Source organism: Chamaea fasciata, unplaced genomic scaffold (assembly GCF_029207755.1).
Source record: "Chamaea fasciata isolate MVZ Bird 193981 ecotype frontalis unplaced genomic scaffold, bChaFas1.0.hap1 SCAF_26, whole genome shotgun sequence".
NCBI lineage: Eukaryota > Metazoa > Chordata > Aves > Passeriformes > Sylviidae > Chamaea > Chamaea fasciata.
In genome coordinates, this window is record NW_027094111.1 from 2,005,460 (window position 1) to 2,020,122 (window position 14,663).

The 14,663-nt window shown below is 54.1% G+C and overlaps 1 long non-coding RNA gene across 1 annotated transcript; it reads left to right on the plus strand.

The window, feature by feature from the left end:
- Positions 1 to 9,348: 9,348 nt before the first annotated feature.
- LOC136301516 (uncharacterized) lies at positions 9,349 to 12,085 on the plus strand. Its single transcript, XR_010723890.1, has 3 exons — positions 9,349 to 9,567; positions 10,349 to 10,482; positions 11,625 to 12,085. It is a non-coding gene; the product is annotated as an uncharacterized lncRNA (long non-coding RNA).
- The last annotated feature ends 2,578 nt before the right edge of the window (positions 12,086 to 14,663 follow it).

Here is a 14,663-nt window from a genome sequence, read left to right on the forward strand (position 1 = left end):
ACTCTGTTCCTTGTCCCTTTCCATTCATTCCCTGTTCCCTCCCTGCTTTCCTTTTCCATCCCCCGTCCTCTCCCTGTTTCCAAACTCTGTTCCTTGTCCCTTCCCTGTCCCCTCCCCGCTTTCCCTCTCTCCATTCCCCGTCCCCTTGTCCCCAGCACGGTGCCAATCCCACCTGGAATTCCTGGAATCCCTCTCCAGCCCCCGCCACGCTCCCGGGATTTGCCGGGACCCTTCCCAAACCCCATCCCGGCCGCTTTTCCACGAGCTCTGCCCCACTCCGCCTCGGGATGCAATCCCAGGATTTGCTGACGCCTTCCCAGCTTTTCCAGGAAGGGTTTGTTATTTTTTTGGCCGGGATGGGATTTCCAGGCTGATGGGAGTTTCTAGGAATCTCCTGCCCCGGGAGAGAGAGGGATCAGGGATGCTGCAGCTCTCCCGTTTTCCCGGCTCCCGATTCCCGAGCGAGTTTTGGGAAGCTCTGGAGTGTTCCTGGAGTCACATCCTGCCGGGAACACGTCAGCCCCAGAGCGGGGCGGGAACGGATCCTGAAAAATCTCTGGATGAGAGGGAAGAAAAGGAGGATCGGCCTGCGTGGGAAGGGGCCTTGGCAGCGCCACAAAAAAAAGGGGGAGAAAAAAAAAAAAAAGGGAATCTGTGATTTGTTTGGCGTTTCCTTCCCGGTTCTCTCACATTCCTCCGCCTGACTCAGCAACCTGCTGCTCCGCATTCCTGGGATTCGTCCTGGATGTCCTGGAATTGCTCAGCGGGATCGATCCCAGGGCATCCCTGCTCCTCAGGGAAGGGTTTGGTTATTTTTTTTCATTTCCCTTGGGAAGAGCTGATTGCTGTTTGATTAACGATTCACGCGTTCCTTCGGGCTCGGGAATCGTCCAGAGGAGCGTCTTTATTTTATTTTATTTTATTTTATTTTATTTTATTTTATTTTATTTTATTTTATTTTATATTTTATTTTATTTTATTTTATTTTATTTTTTATTATTTTATTTTATTTTATATTTTATTTTATTTTATTTTTCCCACGATTCCGCTCTCTGTGCTTTATTCCCGAGGCTGGGACGAGTGGATCCCGGGGATTCTCTCAGAAATCCCGGGAAAAATTCACTTCGGGAAGCTCCCCCTAAACACAGAAGGGTCAGGAACAAACCCGCGACATTTCACGGCGGCGCGGGGGGAGAGGAAACAAAATTCCATCCGAGGTGTTTTTTTTTGGGATTTTTTTTTTTTTTTCAGGTTTATTTTGGTGGATTCTGTAGAGGAACTGATAATAAAGCTCCCTTCTTCCCAAAGCGTTGCCACGGCAACCGGCGGGATGCGGGGATGGATGGGAAGTGTCACCCTGGAGGACAGAGAGGGGACAGCGGCTGCTGCCTCCGGGGCACCCCAGGCCGAGGGGATCCGGCTGGAATAAAGGATTTCAGCTGGAATAAAGGGTCACAGGTGGGATAATGGGGTCACAGGTGGGATAAAAGGGTTACAAGTAGATTAAAGGGGTTGCAGGTGGAATTAAAGGGGTTAAAGGTGGAATTAAGGGGTTCCAGCGGGAAATAAAAAGATTCCAGCTGGAATAAAGGATTTCAGCTGGAATAAAGCGTTACAGGTGGGATAAAAGCGTTACAGGTGGGATAATGGGGTTACAGATGGAATTAAGGGGTTCCAGGAGGAAATAAAAGGATTCCAGCTGGGATAAGGGAGTTCTAGCTGGAATTGTGGGGTTCCGGGTGGAATAAAGGGGTTCCAGCAGGAAATGAAAGAATTCCACCGGGAATGAGGGTGTTCCAGGAAGGATTCCAGCTGGAATAGTGGGTTCCAGCTGAAGGACACCCCGCAGGAGAGCAGCTCCTGCTCCCCCGGGGGAGGAAGAGGCTCCCCGCGCCTCCCCGACACCGGGATTTGTGTCCGTTCCCTTCTCCCCACTCCTGGGAGGAGCTTTGGGATCGAACCCAGCGCTCCAAAAGCTTCTCCTGTGAACCAGAGGCCGCTGCGGGAATGCAGGAGGGGATTCCCGGGATGGGATTTTCTGGGATGTGGATCCGGGTCCCCGCTGTGCCACCCTGGGCTGTCACTGACGGGGATAAGGCAGGAGCCGCTGGGGGAGGGGGGGTCAGACCTGCCCTGTCCAGCAGGTGAAACTTCCAGGAGCGGATTTTTTTTCCCCTGGAATGGCTGTCAGGAAGCAGCAGGAGATGGGAAAAGAGCCAGCCCGGAGCTGCTCCAGGCCCCGGAGGCTCCCTGAGAGGGGAAACAGCTTTTCCTTGGATCTTGGGGGGTTTTTTTCCAGCCTTTTTCCCCCCCACCATGTGTTAAAAGGCTGGAAAATTCCTGGAAATTTTCCTGCAGAGGTTGGAATTGCAGAGCTTGGCCGGCCTGGGGGCTCCCCTGTGTTCCCTTTCACTGCAGGGTGGACAGTGGAAAACAAACCTGGGAAACAGAGCAGGGAGAACCCACCCAAGAATTGGAAATTGGGAATCTCCTGAGGATATTCCCGGTTATTCCAGAGCAGGGCCTGCTCTCGTGTCCTCGTCGACGGTCAGGGCTGGAGTGGAGACGAGGGAAAAGCTCCTGGATCTCCTGCAGGAGCTGGAGGAGAGCAGATGGTGACCTGGATTTGCCAGGGAAGGGAGGGATGAGGCTGGGGCTGCGCCGTTGGGAGCGGGATTTGGGGAAGAGGAAAGGCCTGGGATAACTCTGGGATTCATCCCAGCCAGCTCAGACCCGGCTTTTTGGGAAAACAACCCCCCAGCCCTCAATTCTGAACCCTTGGGTTGCGTTTTGTGGATTTAATGTGGGCACACCCATCCATCGGGGGTTTAACCTCCAATTATTCCCGCTAAAAACTCCGGGAGAAATTCCCCTTCCCCACCCAGACCCTAATTCCACATTCCAGCTCCATCCCTGAGAAAATTTTCCCCGCAAGAGGGAAAGCTGAGGATGTTTTCCCTCTGTGTCCCTGTCCTGCTGCAGGCCGGTTCCCTGCTCTGCCTCTGGACATTGGCTTCTCCTCGGATTCTTGGATTTCTTGGCTCCGGGAGCTTCTCCCGGGAGTTTGGCCTCGTTTTGCTCCGTGCTGGAGTTTTGTGAGGGGCTCAGCTCCAGGGAAATCGGGGCTGGGGCTGAGCTACTGCTCCACATCCAGCTCCTGCCTTGGGAATGACTCAATTCCTGGAGTTTTCTGCTGGAAAATGGGGGATTTGGGGGAGGGAAGAGTGGGGAAACAGGGAGTGTTCCCAGATTTGGGGGAGCAGCGAAACTCTGGAATTTTCTGCTGGAAAATGGTTTTTTTTTGGGAAAGGAATAGTGGGAAACAGGGAGAGTTCCCAGATCTAGGAAAGCAGGAAAACTCGGGAATGTTCTGCTGGAAAATGGGGATTTTTTTTTTTTTGGGAGGTAATGGGAGGCAGGGAACCAGGTCTGGGTAAGTGGGAACACCTGGGAATGTTCTGCTGGAAAATGAGAGGTTTAGGGAGTTAATAACGGGAAACAGGGAGTATTCCTGTGCCTGGGGAAGCAGGAATAGTCAGGAATTTTCTGCTGGAAAACGGGGATTTTTTTAGGGGAGGTAATAATGAGAGGCAGGGGGTGATCCCAGATCTAGGAAAGCGGGAAAACTCTGGAATGTTCTGCTGGAAAACGGGAATTTTTGGGATGTAATAATGAGAGGCAGGGGGTATTCCCAGGTCTGGCGAGGCAGGAAAAGTCTGGAATTTCCTGCTGGAAAACGGGGCCGTGCCGGGAGAGAGGCTGAGGAGGGAATTAGGGCAGGGCACCCGGGCAGGCCGAGCAGTCACTCGGGGATTAGGGAAACCTCGGCAGGATTATTCCAAGGGAAAATCCCGCAGCTGTCGGATCTGGGAGTGCCCTGGAGAGGGGCACACACCAAGGAAGTGTCACCAAGGGAGGTGACACCAAGGGAGGTGTCCTCTTTTATTCCCGGTGACAATTGTTTTATTCCCGGTGACAATTGTTTTATTCCCGGTGAATCAGTGGCGCAGGGATCCGCACTTCCAGGAGCTCTGGGAAGAGCCCCCCCCGAGCCCTGGATGTCGCCGGGGGTGACATTGCCACCTGCCCTGGCAGCGGCAGCATTTTGCTGCCCTCTAGTGAGGTGCCGCCGCCGGGACCCTCGGCGGTCCCCCCGTGTCCCTCGGGGGTCCCCGAGGCACCGCCACCTCCCTTTGGGGACCTCACATCCCCGCGGGGTGGTGGCACCTGGTGATGTCCCTCCGTGTCCCACCAGCGCGGACCCCAAACCAGCCGTGCCGCCCTCCCCCCGCCCCCCCCGGTGTCCCTGCGCTGTCTCGGTGTCCCCAAAGTGTCCCCCGAGTGTCACCTCCTGTCCCCTTTGCCCAGCAGACGTTTCCCGGGGCTGTGCCCGGGCTGCCGCCGCGTGTAAATAATACAAATTAATTAAACGGGAAATCAAATCTGGGCTCGTTTATAATTAGATCATCCACGGGTCCTCTGGCTTAATTAATTATGGTAATGGGGCCTGGGGAGACAGGCGGGGGCGGGCACAGCGGGTGCGGGGCGGGATTGGGAGCGGAGGGGACTGGGGATGGGCGCCTGGGGGTGCTGAGGGGTGTCACCCCACCCTGTCCCTGCCGTGGGGACCTTTTCCTCACGGGATGAGGCTGATCCCCTCCCAAGGAATGGAGTTTCCCATCCCCAGGGATTGTTCTGGTGCTGCCCCAGGCCTGGAGCCCTCGCCGTGCTCCCTGTGCCTCTGCTGGGACAGGGAGATTCCCGGGATATTCACCCCTCCTGCCCCTTGCATGGCTCCTGTGGGGCAGAGTCCCTGACCCTGGATCCCAGAGCGTCCTGACCCTGGATCCCAGAGCTCCCTGACCCTGGATCCCAGAGCATCCCTGACCCTGGATCCCAGAGCATCCCTGACCCTGGATCCCAGAGCGTCCTGACCCTGGATCCCAGAGCTCCCTGACCCTGGATCCCAGAGCATCCCTGACCCTGGATCCCAGAGCATCCCTGACCCTGGATCCCAGAGCATCCCTGGCCCTGGATCCCAGAGCATCCCTGACCCTGGATCCCAGAGCGTCCCTGACCCTGGATCCCAGAGCGTCCCTGACCCTGGATCCCAGAGCATCCCTGACCCTGGATCCCAGAGCTCCCTGACCCTGGATCCCAGAGCATCCGGACCCTGGATCCCAGAGCTCCCTGACCCTGGATCCCAGAGCATCCCAGAGCTCCCTGACCCTGGATCCCAGAGCATCCCAGAGCGTCCCTGACCCTGGATCCCAGAGCGTCCTGACCCTGGATCCCAGAGCATCCCTGGCCCTGGATCCCAGAGCATCCCTGACCCTGGATCCCAGAGCGTCCCTGACCCTGGATCCCAGAGCGTCCCTGACCTTGGACCCCAGAGCATCCTGAGGCCTGGAGCATCCTGACCCTGGAGTGCAGGGCATCCCTGTCCTGGGCTCAAAACCATCCTTGTCCTGGGATCCAGAGCATCCCTGCCCCAAAATCCCAGAGCATCCTCGTCCTGAGCTGGAGCATCCCTGGCCCTGGGATCCAGAGCATCCTGGACCCTGGAGTGCAGGGCATCCCTGTCCTGGGCTCAAAACCATCCTTGTCCTGGGATCCAGAGCATCCTGACGCCGGATCCCAGATCAGCCTGGTCCCGGCAGGAGCTTTTCCCCGGGGAGCGAGCGGCTTTCCCGGGAGCAGCAATTCCCCGGCAGCGGCTTCCCCGCGGCAGAGGGCAGCAGCCGCCCGGGCTGGGCTGGGCACGGCGGCACCGAAACCTGCCCGGGCACGGCGGCGGGCTCGGGGGGCTCTGGGACACGGGATGAGCGGCCCCGGGGTGGGGGTTTGGATTCCCAAAGGGCTTCCCGGGGGGTTGTGGCGGGGGGAGAATTCGGGGCCGGCAGGAGAACCCGGGCTGAGCTTCCCTGGGCTCGGATCTGTCACCTCCTGCCCCGCTGTGGGCACAGCGGGATGTGACTCCTTTCCCTTTCCCTTTCCCTTTCCCTTTCCCTTTCCTCTTTTTCCACCTGCCTTTAACTCAAATAATCCCAAATTCCCTCCTCCCAGCCCAGCCTTTGCTCCACCTTCCAGGAGACTCCGGAGCAGCGACTTCTAACCCCAAAACTCCATAAAAACAGAGCCGGGGTCACCCCGTTCTCCTCGGGAAACAATCACAGGTTTTACCCGTGGATATTCAAAGGGGACGATTGTTCCGCGAGGTTCAATATTTCCCTTTTCAAAATTATTTTAAAATATATATTATTTAATCTTTCTGGATCTGGGCAGCTCAGGCAGCTTCCCTGGGACGGGAGAAGGGATTTGGGGCTGTGAGAAGGAGCTGGAGACCCTCCAAAACTCAGCAGGAAAAAGGGGATGGGGAGAAGGATTTTGGGGGAATTTGGGGCTGTGACAAGGAGCTGGAGGCTTTCCCAGCTTTCCTCATCCTGGCAGGAGAAAAAGGATGGGGGAGAAGGATTTTGAGGCTGTGATAAGGAGCTGCAGACCCTTCCAAGCTCAGCAGGAAGAAGATGAGGAGAAGGATTTTGGGGGAATTTGGGGCTGTGATGAGGAGCTGGAGCCTTTCCCAGCTTTTCCCTCCAGAAAAGGACCGGGATAAAGTTTTAGGAAGAGGCGGAGGGGCCCTGGCACGGCCGCATCCCACTCCGGGCACCCTGGCACGGCTCTAATCCCAGGTAATTGGATTTACAGGGAGCGTCGGATCTAATTACAGCGCCCTAATTAACGGGCCGCAGTTACAAGGCGCCGCGCCTCGCCGGCAGCAATCGGGATTCGTTTTTATTTCACTTTTTTTTTTTTTTCCCCCCAGGATCCGCAGGCAGCGGCTGATTGCGGGATCCGCGGGCGGAATGCCGATCGTGGAGCAGGAGGAGGAGGAAATTCCAGGGATGAAGGGCACAGGCCTGGAATTTGAGGGTCCTGCCAGCTCCTCCCTGGAAAAAGGAGGATGTGGAATTGCTGGAGCCAGGCTGGGAGGGCTGGGAATGTTCACCTGGAGAAGGGAAGGATCCAAGGAGAGCTGGAGAGGGATTTGGGGGACAAAGGATGGAGGGCCAGGACACGGGGAATGGCTTTGAACTGGGAAAAGGGGAGATTTGGGGATTTTGGGGAAGGAATTCCTGGCTGTGAGGGTGAGGAGGGGCTGGGATGGAATTCCCGGCGGAGCTGTGGCTGTCACATCCCTGGAATTGCCCAAGGCCACCTTGGAGCTCCCTGGGATGGTGGGAAGCGTCCCTGCCCACGGAATGAGATGGGGTTTGAGATCCTTTCCGACCCAAACCATCCCAAAATTCTATGAGGAAGCCCTGGAATTCCCGGAGGTCCCCTGGGATATTCCCATGCACGGACACAGCAGATCTGGGGACTGGGAGCGGCAGCCCCGTGTGGGGCATCCCCTTTTCCGCACTTCCCAACCCCTCCCCAGCATTCCCCCTTTTCCCTGGGGATGTTTACTCCTTTTCCCTCCCTGCTGGATTGAGCCCAGCCATTCCCGGGAAAAGGCCTGAGGGATCACGAGCTGGGAATTGCTTTATTCCATGACAATTCCGAGCCATTCCCGGGAAAAGCCTGAGGGTTAACAAGCTGGGAATTGCTTTATTCCATGACAATCCCGAGCCACTCCCAGGAATGCCATGGAATAAAGCAATTATTCCTTCAGGGAAAAGGCCTGAGGGATCACGAGCTGGGAATTGCTTTATTCCATGACAATCCTCGGCCGGGAAGATCCAGGTGTCTGCCCTGCAGCAGTGCTGGGATTCTTCCCGTTTTCCCTCCTCTGGGAGAAAAAAATCCCACAAAAAAAGCCCCAAAATGGCAAAAACTCGAGGAATCTTGATGGCTCCAGCAGTCCCTGGGATTTTCCTGCCTCCCAAGGGGTCCCTGCCAGGCCTCAGCCCGGAATTCCCGGCCCTGGAGAACCAGCGGGATCATTTCTCCTGCCCGCTCTGTTTGCCGTTCCTCATTCCGACGTTCCCAGCTCGGGAGGTGAATCCAGCACCAGGCAGACGCTTATCCAAACAGGGAATCTTCCTCGGTGATTTCAAACCAAACTCCATAAATCCTTCAGAAAAGAAGAAAGGATTTCATCTCCGAGGGCTCCGGGGAGGGATGACGGCTCCTCGCGTCTTCATTTGCTCCCGGATTCTCCCGCTTTGATCCTGTTCCCGCTGGATGTTTTTTTTCTTTTCCTGCTGGACAAATCCCGGCCTGGGGATCATCCCCTGCCTTTGGTGTCCCCTAGGAGCCGGGATTTGGGGGATTTGTGGGATGAGCTGATGGACAGGGAGGGGTTTGGGTTGTTCCCTTCCCGGGATCATCCCCGTGGCTCTTTGATCCTTCCAGAGTGACGAGTGGGGACATGTCCCCGTGTCCCTGCCCGTCCCCAGCCCTCTGCTCCCAGATTTGGGAATGGCAGGATGGGAAAGGCACCGAGTTTGGCCACAGGGACATTCCTGGGTGGCTCTGCCCGCCCTCGGCTCCTCCCCAGGCATCGGGAAGCTCCAAACGGATCCCTGCCATCCGCAGCTCCCTATTTATATTCCCAACCCTCCCTGCCTTCCTCCCCTCCTTCCTCTCCCTCTTCCGAGCCCCCTCAGCTCCTCGCGCAGCGCTTTGATCTCCGGGAAGCCCCTTCCCTTTTCCAGAGCCTCTGGAATGCTCCGAGGAGCCGCATTAAAATAGATGAGGCTCCCTTTGATCGCCCAGGACTTTTCTCTTTGCCTTTCATCCCTGCTCCGAGCTGGGAACCTCACCGTCCCGGGAAAAGACTCCTCACATTCCCGGGAAAAGACTCCTCACCGTCCCGGGAAAAGACTCCTCACATTCCCGGGGAAAAACTCCTCACAGTCCCGGGGAAAAGACTCCTCACAGTCCCTCTGTCCCAGCGCATTCTCTTGTCCCACCAGAGTCCCTTGTCCCATCATTGTCCCTCCATCCCATCCTATTCCTTTGTCCGACCCTTGTCCCCTCGTGGTCCCTCCATCCCATCACGGTCCCTCTGTCTCCATCATTGTCCTTCTGTCCCACCATTATCCCTCTGTCCCGTCATTGTCCCTCTGTCCCCATCATTGTCCCCCTGTCCCCATCACTGTCCCGTCACTGTCCCGTCACTGTCCCCGTCCCCATCATTGTCCCCCTGTCCCCATCACTGTCCCCTTGTCCCCATCATTGTCCCATCCCTGTCCCCTCCCGGTCCCCGCTGGCAGCGCCCGCGCCGAGCCCTTAATAAGCCGTGATTCACACCCCGCGCTTAATTAGCGATTCAGTTAAGGGTTTGTAATTCAGGCACGACCCTGATTGCATCCGAACGCCGCTTTCATTTCTTCTCCGCCGCTCGCATTCTGAGCACTAATTACGCCTCTTTTGGATGCTAATTGCTTCCCAGCCCTCCGCCGCTGTCTTTCCTCGGCAACATTTATTTTTTCATGCGTCCGTGTGTTTAAACTAAGAGGAGCCGGGAGGGAGGAGGGAGGAGGGAACCGGGAATCGCGGCGCTCCGAGGCTTCTCCGGGATCCAAAAAAAAAAACCCCCAAAAAAACGTGCCGGGAAAGGTGAGCGGGGAGGAGGGAGCGTGGGAAAGAGCCGGCGTGATTCCTCCTCTTCCTCATCCTCCTCTTCCTCCTCCAAAGCGCTCTGCGCCCCCTCGGGGTGGGGGGGCCCGGGGCCGGCAGGGATTCATCCTTTGGGATGTTCCAGTGTGGATGGGAAACGTGGGGGGAAGGGTTCGGGATGGGGTGGGGATAAACCCCTGGGGGATCGGGCTGGGGGCTGGATTTGGGATAAACCCCTGGGGGATCGGGATGGGGGCTGGATTGGGGATAAACCCCTGGGGGATCGGGATGGGGGCTGGGTTTGGGATAAACCCCTGGGGATCGGGCTGGGGGCTGGATTTGGGATAAATCCCCGGGGGGATCGGGATGGGGGCTGGATTTGGGATAGATCCCCGGGGGGGATCGGAATGGGGGCTGGGTTAGGGATGAAACCCTGGAGATTCAGGATGGGATCCAGGCTCTGGAATGGGGCAAAATTCTGGGAATTTGGGATCCGGATCTTGGAATAGGGTAAAAAATGCTGGGAAATTGGGCTCCAGGCTCTGGAATGGGATCTACGGGGGACGGGGACACACCCCTGTGGCCGGGCCAGCTGGAGCTCCGGGATATTCCAGGGGTATTCCATGGATATTCCAGAGGGGCCGAGGGCTGTGGACATCCCGGGTGGCGGCAGTGACCGCCCGGGGTCACCCATGGGTGTCCCGGTGTCCCTGGCTGCCCCCAGCACCCCGGAAAAGCGGGAAGACGAAGGCAGAAATCCAGGTTTTCCTGGCTTTTCCAGCACTTTCTGCACCTGGAGCATCGGGGTGGCCTCCCCAGGCCCGGAGGAGCCGATTCCCGATTCCAAACCCGCTGGAATTTCGCAGTTTTATTTTATTTTTTTTATTTTTCCTGGTGCTCCGTGAATAGTTAATGGTGAGAACCCACAGGGGGGTGCGGCAGCAGCAGCTGCGGGGAAAACATCCCATGAATATTCATGTGCCGGGAAGAGACGGCTTTGAGTGACAGCTGTCAATCACCCAGCCCGCCCTGGGCAGCCCTGAGGGGGTTTGCGGGTCCTGGAAGGCGGATTTGGGGTCCTGGCAGGTGGATTGGGGGTCCTGGCAGGGGAATTTGGGGTTCTGGCAGGGAGGTTTGGGGTCCTGGCAGGGGGATTGGGGGTCCTGGCAGGGGGATTTGGGGTCCTGGCAGGGGAATTTGGGGTCCTGGCAGGGGGATTTGGGGTCCTGGCAGGGGGATTTGGGGTTCTGCCAGGGAGGTTTGGGGTCCTGGCAGGGGGATTGGGGGTTCTGGCAGGGGGATTTGGAGGTTTGGGGATCCTAGCACAGGGATTTGGGGTCCTGGAACAAGGATTTGGGGATTTTGGGGTCCTGGCAGGGGGATTTAGGGTCTTGGCATGGGGGATTTGGGGTCCTGGCAGGGGGATTTGGAGGGTTTGGGGCTCTGGCACAGGGATTTGGGGGTCCTGGAAGGGGGGGAGTTGGGAATCTGGGGGTCCTGGCAGGGGTTTTTGGGGTACTGACAGAGGAATTTGGGGGTTTGGGGTCCTGGCAGGTGAGTTTGCAGATTTGGGGGCGTGGCAGGAGAATTTGGGGTCCTGGCAGGGAGGTTTGGGGTCCTGGCAGGGGAGTTTGCAGGTTTGGGGTCCTGGCAGGGAGGTTTGGGGTCCTGGCAGGGGAGTTTGCAGGTTTGGGGTCCTGGCAGGGGAGTTTGCAGGTTTGGGGTCCTGGCAGGGAGGTTTGGGGTCCTGGCAGGGGAGTTTGCAGGTTTGGGGTCCTGGCAGGGAGGTTTGGGGTCCTGGCAGGGGAGTTTGCAGGTTTGGGGTCCTGGCAGGGGAGTTTGCAGGTTTGGAGTCCTGGCACGAGGATCTGTGACTGCAGAAGGTGACCCCAACCTCCCAGCGCCGGGATTCGGGATTTTGGGGGTGACTTCCCTGGGCTGGAGGCGAGCGAGCAGCATTAACCCATTAATTAACGCCGGCGCTGCGGGGCCGTTAATGAGGGGCGTCATTAACCCTTCGCAGCCCGGCAATTCCCCCTCACTCCCAACTTTTCCAGCAGCGATTCCGGCCGCTCGGAGCTCACCTCCATTGACGCAATCCTGATGATTTATTTAAAACCTCCGGCAGCGGCGGCCGAGGGAAGAGGGAAAAAAATAAAGAAATAAAAATCCCATTTTGCCTCGAGTTCCCAAATCCACGCCCCCGAGCCGGTTAAAAATCCGTCAGGAAGAAGGAAAACACAAATTCCTGGGATCCCTCTCGGCGCTCTTTGTTGGAAGTGAATAATTCGGAGGCGATCGGAGGGAGTTCACCCTCGACGGGAGGGAGAAATTAAATTAAAGATGAAGGGAAAGGATTTGGGAAGGGATGAGGAGGTGGCAAGCTCTGGAATCCTGGAATTCCTTGGGAAGGGACATGAAGCTCCTTGGGTAATTCCAGGGATGGGAATTCTCCGCTGTTAAATCCCTTTTTTCCTCTAAAAAACTTTCATAATCCAAAAAAATAAATAAAAAAAAAGATTACACTCAACAACCGAATCAATCTAGAATTATTCAGTTCATCCGTTTTTAAAACAATTCTGATTTTTTTCCAAGTTTCTGGGAGTTTCTGGGATATTTTTCTGCCTCCCCAACCAAACCCTTGCGGGATTTCGGGTCCGACCCTTCTCCTTGCCCTCGCCTCCGGGGTGCCCGGCCGTGCTCTGCTCCCATTCCCAGCTGGAAAAAAAACCCCAAATCCCACCCTGGGGTGACTCCGGCTGCTTCAGCCATGGGATTTATTAAGATATTAAATGATTTAAGTGATTTAAATGATGATTTTTCTGTTCCAGAGCTCGCTGGATAAACAGGAGCAACAACAGGAACGACTTTTCCCAAATCCTCGAGCTGCTCCATCTCCTTTTTTTTTTGGGATGTTTTCCATGGGAGCCACAACAGGAACGACTTTTCCCAAATCCTCGAGCTGCTCCATCTCCTTTTTTTTTTTTTTTTTGGGATGTTTTCCATGGAAATAAGACTCCACCCAGGGCTGGTTTGGCAGCGCCGGGCCGGCTCCTGGGGGAGCTCTGGGCTCTGCGGGAGGCTCGCGGGGGGAAATTGGGATTTTCTCTTTGGGAAGGGATGGGAATGACAAACTCCGGGTTTTCCCGGCCTGGAAAACGGTGTGAAATTGGGAGAAAAAGGAGTTTATTTTTTGTGGATTGACCTTGAAACAGGAGGAGGAGGAGGAGGGAGAACCTTGTGGTTGCACAAGGCCCCAGCCCAGACCCCGGATCCCAAATTCCCAGCACTTTTCCTCGTTCCAGGACCTAGATCTCAATTTCCCAGTATTTTTCCCAAATCCAGGTTCTACATCCCGATTCCCCAGTATTTTTTCCTCATTCCAGGTTCTACATCCCAATTTCCCACCATTTTTCCCCATTCCACAGCCTGGATTCTCAATTTCCCAGTATTTTTTCCTCATCTCAGAGCCCAAATCCAAATTTCCCAACATTTCCCCCCCATTCCAGGATCTACATCCCAGGGCTTGGATTTTCCAGCAGCTCCTTTAAACTTGGCCTTTTCTCGGTTTTGTTCTTTTTTTTTAATTAATAAATTATTATTATCATTAATCCATCTGTTCCATCACCAACTTCCCCCCTCCAAAAAAACCCCAAAAAAGGCAGAGCGGAGATCTCTGAATATGCAGCAGGAGCTTTTCCCTCGCAGGTTTTGAGCAGGAAAACTTAAAAAAAATATATATATAAAATATAAAAATAACGTTTTCAAGTGTTACAATGGAATATTATTAGCAGGGCACCGGCAGCACTCGCTGCTGGCGCAGCAAATGAAAAGAGAATAAAAGGAATAAAAAGAATAAAAACTCCAAAAAAAAAAAAAAAAAAAAAAAGAAGCTCAAAGCCAAACCGTCTCTCCCAAGCCTGGCCAATTTTTTTATTTATTTATTTTTTTAAAGATATATATTTCTGGAAAGCTGAAAAAAAATTTGAAAATATTCATTTCCCAGCTCGTTTATTTATTATTATTTTTTAAATCCATCTGATTCCTGCACTGCTCTGATTTGCCAGGAAATTGAATATTTTTGGGGGGATTTTTTGGGGTTGAAATAAACCCGGGATGTTCCAGTTCCCCCCTCCTCATGCCAGGCTGGACAAGAAATAAATATTTAAAGATTCCTTAATTTACAAAACAAATAAATATTTAAATAATAAAAAGGGTTTTTTTAAAAAATTAAATGTTAATTAATTAACAAAATGATCAAGCATTTTAATAATAAAGTAATAAATTTAAATATTTACTAATTAAAAAATAAACGAACATTTAAATAGGAATAAATAATAAGAATACATAATTGAAAATAAAAAAATTAAATATTTCTTAATTAATAAAATAAAGTAGCATATAAATAATAGTAAATAATAAAAAATATTTCAATATTTCTTAATTAATAAAATATTTTTTCCCTGCTTTTCCCAGACCTTTTGTGCCTCCCAGCCTGGAATATTTTAATTTTTTTCTCCCCTTTTCCCCTTACATTTCACCACCTCCTCTCTGCTGCCTGCAGGGCGATGATCCACGAGGGGCCTGGAAAAAAAAACAAATTCAAAAGAAAAGTCCTGAATCTCCTGATCCCAAAATCCAGGGGATGCCCCAACCCGGGGGCACCATTTCCCGATTTCCCCAGAAAAAACGGGATTTCTGCCAAGGAAAACCCGGCGGGGAGGGAAGAGATAAATTAGAATTAGTTTTAACCAAACGAGGCTCGATTTATATCAATCGAGGCCGGGGCGATTTTTCCTCCGGATTTTCCCTCCTTGAAAAATGAGGGGAGAAAAAATTTCAGCTGGAAATGAGAATTCCCGCCTGCCGGGCCCTGGTGTTTAACGGAGATAAAACCCATTCATCCCGGCCCCCAGCTTTCCCTCTCCAGCTTCTCCTTCTTTTTTTATGCCCTGGATTATCCCAAATCCTTTTTTTCCCCGCACGAGGGAGAGGAGATTCTCCACAGGGAAAAGGATTTGGGGGGAAAAAATTGGGATTTGGGGGAAAAAATTTGGGATTTGGGGTTGGGTTTGTGGCTTGCAGCGGTTCTCTGG